This window comes from Etheostoma spectabile, unplaced genomic scaffold, assembly GCF_008692095.1.
Source record: "Etheostoma spectabile isolate EspeVRDwgs_2016 unplaced genomic scaffold, UIUC_Espe_1.0 scaffold272, whole genome shotgun sequence".
In the NCBI taxonomy this organism is placed as follows: domain Eukaryota; kingdom Metazoa; phylum Chordata; class Actinopteri; order Perciformes; family Percidae; genus Etheostoma; species Etheostoma spectabile.
In genome coordinates this window covers 763,016-770,707 of record NW_022605576.1, presented here as the reverse complement: position 1 = coordinate 770,707, position 7,692 = coordinate 763,016, and the positions used below count along the sequence as shown (strand labels likewise).

Below are 7,692 nucleotides of genomic sequence, written 5' to 3'. Positions count from 1 at the left end.
GATTACTAGTTACTGTCATTTGAGAGTAACAAGTTATATTGCAATATTGCTGTCTCTGAATTGTAATGCGTAACACTACTTTTGAGTTACTTTCGCCACAATAACAGCAGAAGGTTGACATGGCAGCTAGGATCAATAAAGTCTCCTGTTAATACATCATAGATTATTCATAATATTTAATAAAATGTACATTAATATGCAAAGTAAAGCTATACAAATAGGCACGTAAAAGAATGAAAATATACAATTAAAACTACTTTAAAGTTGTAATGAAGGACCCCATTGTTGTAACGTGTTTGTTTAAATCACTTTAATAAAAAATTCAGGTTGTGTAGTTTAAAACTAAGGTTGTCTAAAGGAAATGGTGAAAATGATAGTGTGATTAAAACTCCATGTTTTACAGTACTTGATTTGCAGCTGATATGTGAAAAGATACCCAACTTTATTTATTTAACAGTCATTTAGTTTTACTGCGAACCATCACAGGAAGGGCTTTTATTTTGAAGCAGCCTACACGGAAGTTGTCTGTTGTTTCCTCTTGCTAGCTTACTGAGATCAACGTGAGACGCTAGATGTAAAACATGTCCGTCAAGCTTAAGTTGCTCACTTTGTTTGTAAAAATGCAACATATTGAAGAGTAATGGTCCCAGTAGAAGACCCGGTCTTCATTGGAAACCGTTCCACTACAGGCAGAGGTACTCTCCACGGCTGGTAAAATGCTACGATATTTACCTGTGGCAAGCCTAAATATTAATACCCGACATGTCTGTCAGCAGCTCGGACACACTCCTAGACCGTTAATATTATCAATATATGCACAGTCTATGGACACACTGCTGTCCGTTCCGTCCCCTGTTGGACACAGATGTTGTCCTGTTCTGACCACGGGGACAGAGGCGGAACAGCTCCCTTCAACGCAGCGTCATAACTCCTGAAAATAATATCCATCTCACAAATGTATCTGTCTCTGCAGTCACCTCGACCATCGAACACCGCAACAGGAAATAACACTCACGGCTTTTTGTCCTGTGAAGACTGTTTTCGCGGTGTTGGCGAATTCTTAAACGAAACCCCACTGAATGTTGCGTTTCAATGCGTTGTTACTCGCGTTACTGAGATTGTAACGAGTATAATATTACCAAAATGTAATTAGTAATCGTTCTATTACTCCAAGACTGCAGCTGACCATGCTTCTTTTGTAGAGCACTGTACAGCCAACAGCCTCGTCCCTACTTCCTACCCCCCCTACTTCCTGCGCCCCCTACTTCCTGCGCCCCTACTCGGCCCACAGCCACCTTAAAACTAGGCCTTCATTTGGACCTCAACTACTATCCTGGGAAGTGTCATGACTACATCTTGCTACACACAAGGTGCAGTACCAGTCACGGCTGGTAGCGACAGATACAACTACAGATATGAGACCCAAGCTTTAAACCTGAGTTTTCATTTAAAAGTAGTTTTTAAAGTAGTAGAGGAAGATGCTGAGGACATGCTGCACCGTTTCCCATCTCTGGCACTTATTTGCACGGAGAGAGGCTGTACTGCAGTGTTTGAGAGATGGAGGCAGTTGTCTTCTAATGTCATGGGGAGGGGTGCGGCGATTGCTTCTCTTCACCACCATCAGCTAATGAGTGTGTGGTGAGCTGTCAGGGCCCCTTTACTGCGTCATTAGCTACAGCAGTTATCCCAAATTACAAAGCACAATTTAACATACACAATCTGGAAATCCCATTACGTACAGGAGGTGTGTCTGTGTGTTTTATGGTGCATTTGATCCATGGCTATTGATAAATACTTTTGGCAGGCTTGTTGGCACAAGGAGAGAGCACAAATGGATAAATCCAGCACCCCCGCCCAGCTCCCGTGTGAGGCTGAACACCGCCAGCCTCTCACTGATCCTTGGAGCTAAAGGCCTCCTGACTTGATTTGACTTACAAGTATATGTGGTGGGATTTGTGTGTCAGTGATCAGAGGGCTTTACGTTTTAAAGCTGGAGGATGGTACAGTAACTGGCTTGGCCTGCGGGGCTCAGCCTGCGCCTGCTGGCTCAGCAACACGGGCCGAGAGCTTCCCCTGTACAGCAGAGGATGGATAGGCTGAGGCAGCTCCAGGAACTCATTTGGAACCTGTTGTTTTCTTTAGGGTTTATCTTGAATGTAATCACATTACATTCTTTCAGCATATACCTTCAGCACTAACCATATACCTTCAGCACTAACCATATACCTTCAGTTACAACCCATACCTTCAGTATAAACCATTATACTCAGCACTAACCAGAGTACAGCTCAGGTACTAACCATATACCTGCTAGCACTAACCAATACTTCAGTGACAACTTACCTTCAGCACTAACCATATACTTCAGCCTAACCATAACTCAGCACTAACTCAACCTTCAGTACAAATATTTCACCTTAGCCTACCATATAACCTTCAGCACTAACCCATACCGCAGCCAAACCATATACCTTCGCACTAACCATATTCCTTCAGACTAACCTATACCTTCATAACTAACCATATACATTCGCACTAACCATATACCTCAGTATAACCATATACCTCAGCACTAACCATATACCTTCATGACACTAAAAGATACCTTCAGCACTAACCATTATGACCTTCAGCATAAATCACCTATACTAACCATATACCGTCAGCACTAACATTAACCCTTCAGTCACTAACCATATACCTCAGCACTAACAATATACCTAGCACTAAATATAGGCAGCAACTAACCCTAACCTTCAGCACTAATCAATAAACTTCAGCTCAGATACCTCATAATAACAATATACCTTCAGCACAACCATATACCTTCAGCAACCATAACCTTCAGCACTAACCATATACCTTCAGCACTAACCATATCCTTTAGCAACCATACCTTCAGATACAATCTCAGCACTAACATATAACGCCATATAACCTATACATTCAGCACTAAACATATACCTTCGTAAAACAATATCTCAGTACTAACCATATACTCATTACTAACCATACCTTCAGCACTAACCCATTACCTCAGCACTAACCATATAACTTCAGTACTAAACCATATACACCTCAGTACTAAACCATTACCTTAAGCACTAACCAATACCTTCAGATACCATATACCTTCAGCTAATATCCACTAACCTTAGCACTAACCATATACCTTCAGTACTAACCATATACCGTCATCCCATATACTTCAGTAATCAACTATACCTCAGCACTAACCATATACCTTCAGCACTAACCATATACCTCAGCACTAACCATATACCCTTTCAGCACTAACCATTACTTCAGTACTACCATATACCTTCAGTATACCATACCTTCAGGACTAACACATATACCTCAGCACTAACCATATACCTTCAGCACATAACATAGACCTTCAGTACTAACCAGTACCATTCAGTAAGAACATATACCTTCAGCACTACCATTGACCTTCAGTACCAACATCCTCAGTACTAACCATATACTTCAGCACTAACCTAATAACCTTCACACTAACCATATACCTTCAGCACTACAATATACCTTCAGACTACCATATACCTTCAGCACTAAACCAGATACCTAACTTAACCATACTTCAGCACTAACCATATAACTTCAGCACAACCATTATACCTTCAGTACTAACCTATACCTTCAGCAAACCATAACCCCCTCAGTACACATATACCTCGCACTAAACATATACCTTCAGCACTAACCATATCCTTCAGCACTAACATAACCTCAGCACTAAACATATACCTTCAGTATAACCATTCTATACCTTCAAGCACTAACCATGACAATTCAAGTTAATAACCATACCTCAGCATAAACATACCTTCAGCAAGAACCATATACCTCTCAGTCACTATACATCAGCACTAACCTAACACTATAGCACTAACCACTACCTTCCTGACTAACCATATACCTTCAGTCACTAACCATATACCTTCAGCACTAACCATATACCTTCAGCACTAACCATATACCTTCAGCACTAACCATATACCTTCAGCACTAACCATATACCTTTAGCACTAACCATATACCTTCAGCACTAACCATATCTACCCAATTTCCAAAGGAATTTGATTGATTGATTGATTGATTGATTGATTGATTGATTGATTAATATTGATTGATTGATTGGTACACGGTGTAGCGTAAATCCAGGAATTTCAATGTATTTCAATCTGGAGAGACTTCATTGCAGATGTGCAAAGGTTTATTTGTACATTTTCATAATGTGAAATGTACAGAGTCTTTCGAGAGTAGTTCCAGATTAGACTCCGGATTAGAGGAGGGTCGCACTCTTTGCCTGAAATGCCAAACTGACAGTAGCAGGGACGAGAACCGGTTTGAAGCCGGGACATCACGATGTGATTGGCTGAAAATGCAAACGCCTCGAACAGCTGTTCAGTTAGTCGAGAGAGAAGTGATTAGTTTAGAAGTCTTCCTGAAGGAATTCACGCCGAGCTTCATTTATACGGAGTAAAAGAATTTAACAACTTGCATTAAATTGAACCCGGGGCACCAGCCTTCGATAAGGGAAAAGATATCCAATTCATTATTCAGTCTCAATCATGGGTCATCAGCACTTTACTTAACAAAACAGTGACCGTTATCCTTCATACACTTAAACCACGCAATCAACTTATTTATCAATGGCGTTTTTCAACTATTACTAACTAATGCATACAAGTTATTGACTAAATGCAATGATGACTGAATCCATGGAAACAGCTGTAGCACCGAAGGGCTGAGCCAGGACCGCTGGATGCCAGATCAAGCAGGTAAGATGGGTTAGCTTCTAGAGAGGAAGGCGATGAGCAGCTGGACAAAAAGTCAACATTAAACAGTTAACTTGAATTAATGCAACACTCAGCAGCTACGCGGTGGATGGGAAGTAAAATAGATTGTATATGATGGGAAACCCTCATACTATATGAGTACCCATTTTAATATTTCCTACTCTTATTCTCTGCATCAACCCCAGCAAGTAAAGACAGGGGACATGGATGATCACATGATCATTACTGCCTGGAGATCGGTCCCAAGGGGCGTCTCTCCCTCTCTGGCTTTGTCTGTCTCTCTCTCTCTTACTGTCTCTCCATCTCTGTTTTTGTCTGTCTCCCTCTCTCTTACTGTCTCTCCTTCTCTGTCTTTGTCTGTCTCTCTCCCTTACTGTCTCTCCATCTCTGGCTTTGGCTGTCTCTCTCCCTTACTGTCTCTCCATCTCTGGCTTTGGCTGTCTCTCTCTCTGTCTTACTGTCTCTCCTTCTCTGTCTTTGTCTGTCTGTCTCTTTCTCTCTCTTACTGTGTCTCATCTCTGTCTTTCTGTCTCTCTCTCTTACTGTCTCTCCTTCTCTGTCTTTGTCTGTCTCTCCTCTGTCTTTGTCTCTCTCTCTCTGATTGTCTCTCCTCTGTCTTTGTCTCTCTCTCTCTTACTGTCTCTCCTCTGTCTTTGTCTCTCTCTCTCTTACTGTCTGTCCTCTGTCTTTGTCTCTCTCTCTCTTACTGTCTCCCCTCTGTCTTTGTCTCTCTCTCTCTTACTGTCTCTCCATCTCTGGCTTTGTCTGTCTCTCTCTCTCTTACTGTCCAATTCATTTATATAAATGTTGACCAAAGTCGGGGACAGGCAGCCCCCTGTTTCACTCCACGCTCTTGAGGAAAGAAATGTTTGTTGGTGGCGAATTTTAACTGAACATTTGCATTTGTTTGTACTCATAGATTTTGTGATATCATATGTTTTTCCTCCAATACCGATTTTAATCAATTTATTGAAAAAAAAAAAACTTGCCAAATTAAATCGAATGCTTTTTTTAAAGTCTGCAAAACATGAAGAGATTTTTCCTTTGTTCTGGTTTAATTGCTTATTAATGAGGGTGTGGGGGGGGGGGGTAAAGATATGGTCTGATGTGCGATATTTTGGGAGACATCCAATTTGACTTTTGCTCGGGACATAGCCTTCACTAATGAATAGTAAGGTTCTGCTATTCCTAATACAGAAGAATACTTCTGCCAGGTTACTGGTCACACCGATTCCTCTGTAGTTATTTGGGTCAAACCTGTCTCCAATTTTTGTGGATGGGTCCTTGGTTCCAAATAGTTGGGAAAATCCCTGAATTTAGGATATTGAAAGGTTTTAAGATGACCATTTTGAATTTATTATCTGTGTATTCGATCATTTAATTTAAAATGGAGTCAGCACCACAGGCCTTTCCGAGTTTAAGCATTTTCATTGTGTCTGTTAGTTCTTGTTGTGTAATCAGGGCGTCAATGGGGTTCTGGTAGTCTTTAATTGCGGATTGGAGGATTTTTAATTTCCTCTGTACTTCCTGTTGGCCTGGGTTAGTTGTTATTTTTCCAAATATCCCCATTTTGGATTGCTAATTCCTCTTAAGATGTTGTGTTTAGTTTATGCCAATTTTCCCAGAATTGTTTGGACTGTATTGATTCTTTGATTAGGTTTAGCTGTTATTTGTTCTTGGTAAATGTTTGTATTCTTTTAGTGTTTCTCCATAAAGAAGGCGTACAGTTTGGTAGTCTGGATCCTTGTGGTTCTGATCAGATACAGTTCTTAGTTATTTCCTTAGCTTTTTATAATCATTATCAAACCATTTTTCACCACTAATATATTTTTGTCTTTTCCTCTTAAAATGTGTTAGTTTTGCTGCCTTGTCAAAAATGGCATTTATGTTGTTAATAGGTAGATTCACAAGGATATACAAAGAAACTCCTCCAAGAGTGATTGGATTTGTGGACTGTCCATTATCTATCTGTAGAGACCAGTACTGCTCGCAGTCCATTTGCAGGACTGGGTAGAGGTTTGTAGAATATTAGATTCTGCTTCTTTGTGTTTGAGGTTTCCTCTACTCAGACAGATTGTTCTTTTACTATGGTCAGACAGAGGAGTAGGTCAGATGTCAAGGTCAGAGATCAAATAATCAACAGTACTGCTGCCAAGGGAAGAACTGTGGGTGTATCTACCGAGAGCGTCTCCTCTTACTCTGCCATCGACGATATATAGACCTACCGTAGGACAGAGCTGGAGGACCTGTGTCCCACTACTGTTAGTTCGCTTGTCGTAGTTGTTTCTGGGGGGGTTCATTAGGCTGTTGTTCCCCAATATGTGCAGGTTTCCATGGCTGTCTATAGCGTCTGATTTCTCTGTTGTTCTGGCGTTCAGATCACCACAGATTAAAATATTACCATGCTGAAATGCATCTCTCCTCAGTATGGAGAAACCCTCCTCATTGAAATAGAGATGAGATTATTAGTTTTTTAATTTTTACACAGATATAAAATTCACTTCTCAATTAATTCTATTGAATCGGTATATTCAGACTTATACCAAATTATCATTCCTCCTGATTCTCTCCCCTGAGTAACGCCTTTTAATTTGGGTGACGGGACAATCAGTTCTCTGTAACCTATTGGACAACCGCTGGAAGAACCTTTACACCATGTCAGTAGTATTGATCTCCTTCAGGAACTCTGCATTTTATCTTTTTAATCCAAAAGCTAAAGACCGGAGGCCCTGGACATTCCTACCAGAGATAGAAAAAGACATCATACTTTTAAAATACTTAATGTTCCTAAATGAGACAAACTCCTGTAAACGATATATGTAATGTTTTCTTGTCTTAGAAAATAATAATAATAAAAAAAAAACTA

General features: G+C 40.4%; 1 protein-coding gene and 2 long non-coding RNA genes across 5 annotated transcripts in view; 2 read left to right on the top strand and 1 right to left on the bottom strand.

The window, feature by feature from the left end:
* The window catches only part of LOC116685844 (uncharacterized), a 286,432-nt gene that overhangs the window by 158,982 nt on the left and 119,758 nt on the right, over positions 1-7,692 (top strand). The gene's annotated exons all lie outside the window — the stretch shown is intronic.
* Positions 1-7,692, top strand: part of plppr5b (phospholipid phosphatase related 5b) — a 179,615-nt gene that overhangs the window by 54,991 nt on the left and 116,932 nt on the right. The gene's annotated exons all lie outside the window — the stretch shown is intronic.
* The window catches only part of LOC116685846 (uncharacterized), a 19,706-nt gene continuing 18,400 nt past the window's right edge, over positions 6,387-7,692 (bottom strand). Inside the window, exon 3 of the long non-coding RNA XR_004331064.1 lies at positions 6,387-6,501. This is a non-coding gene — a long non-coding RNA (uncharacterized LOC116685846). The remainder of the gene's footprint in view (positions 6,502-7,692) is intronic.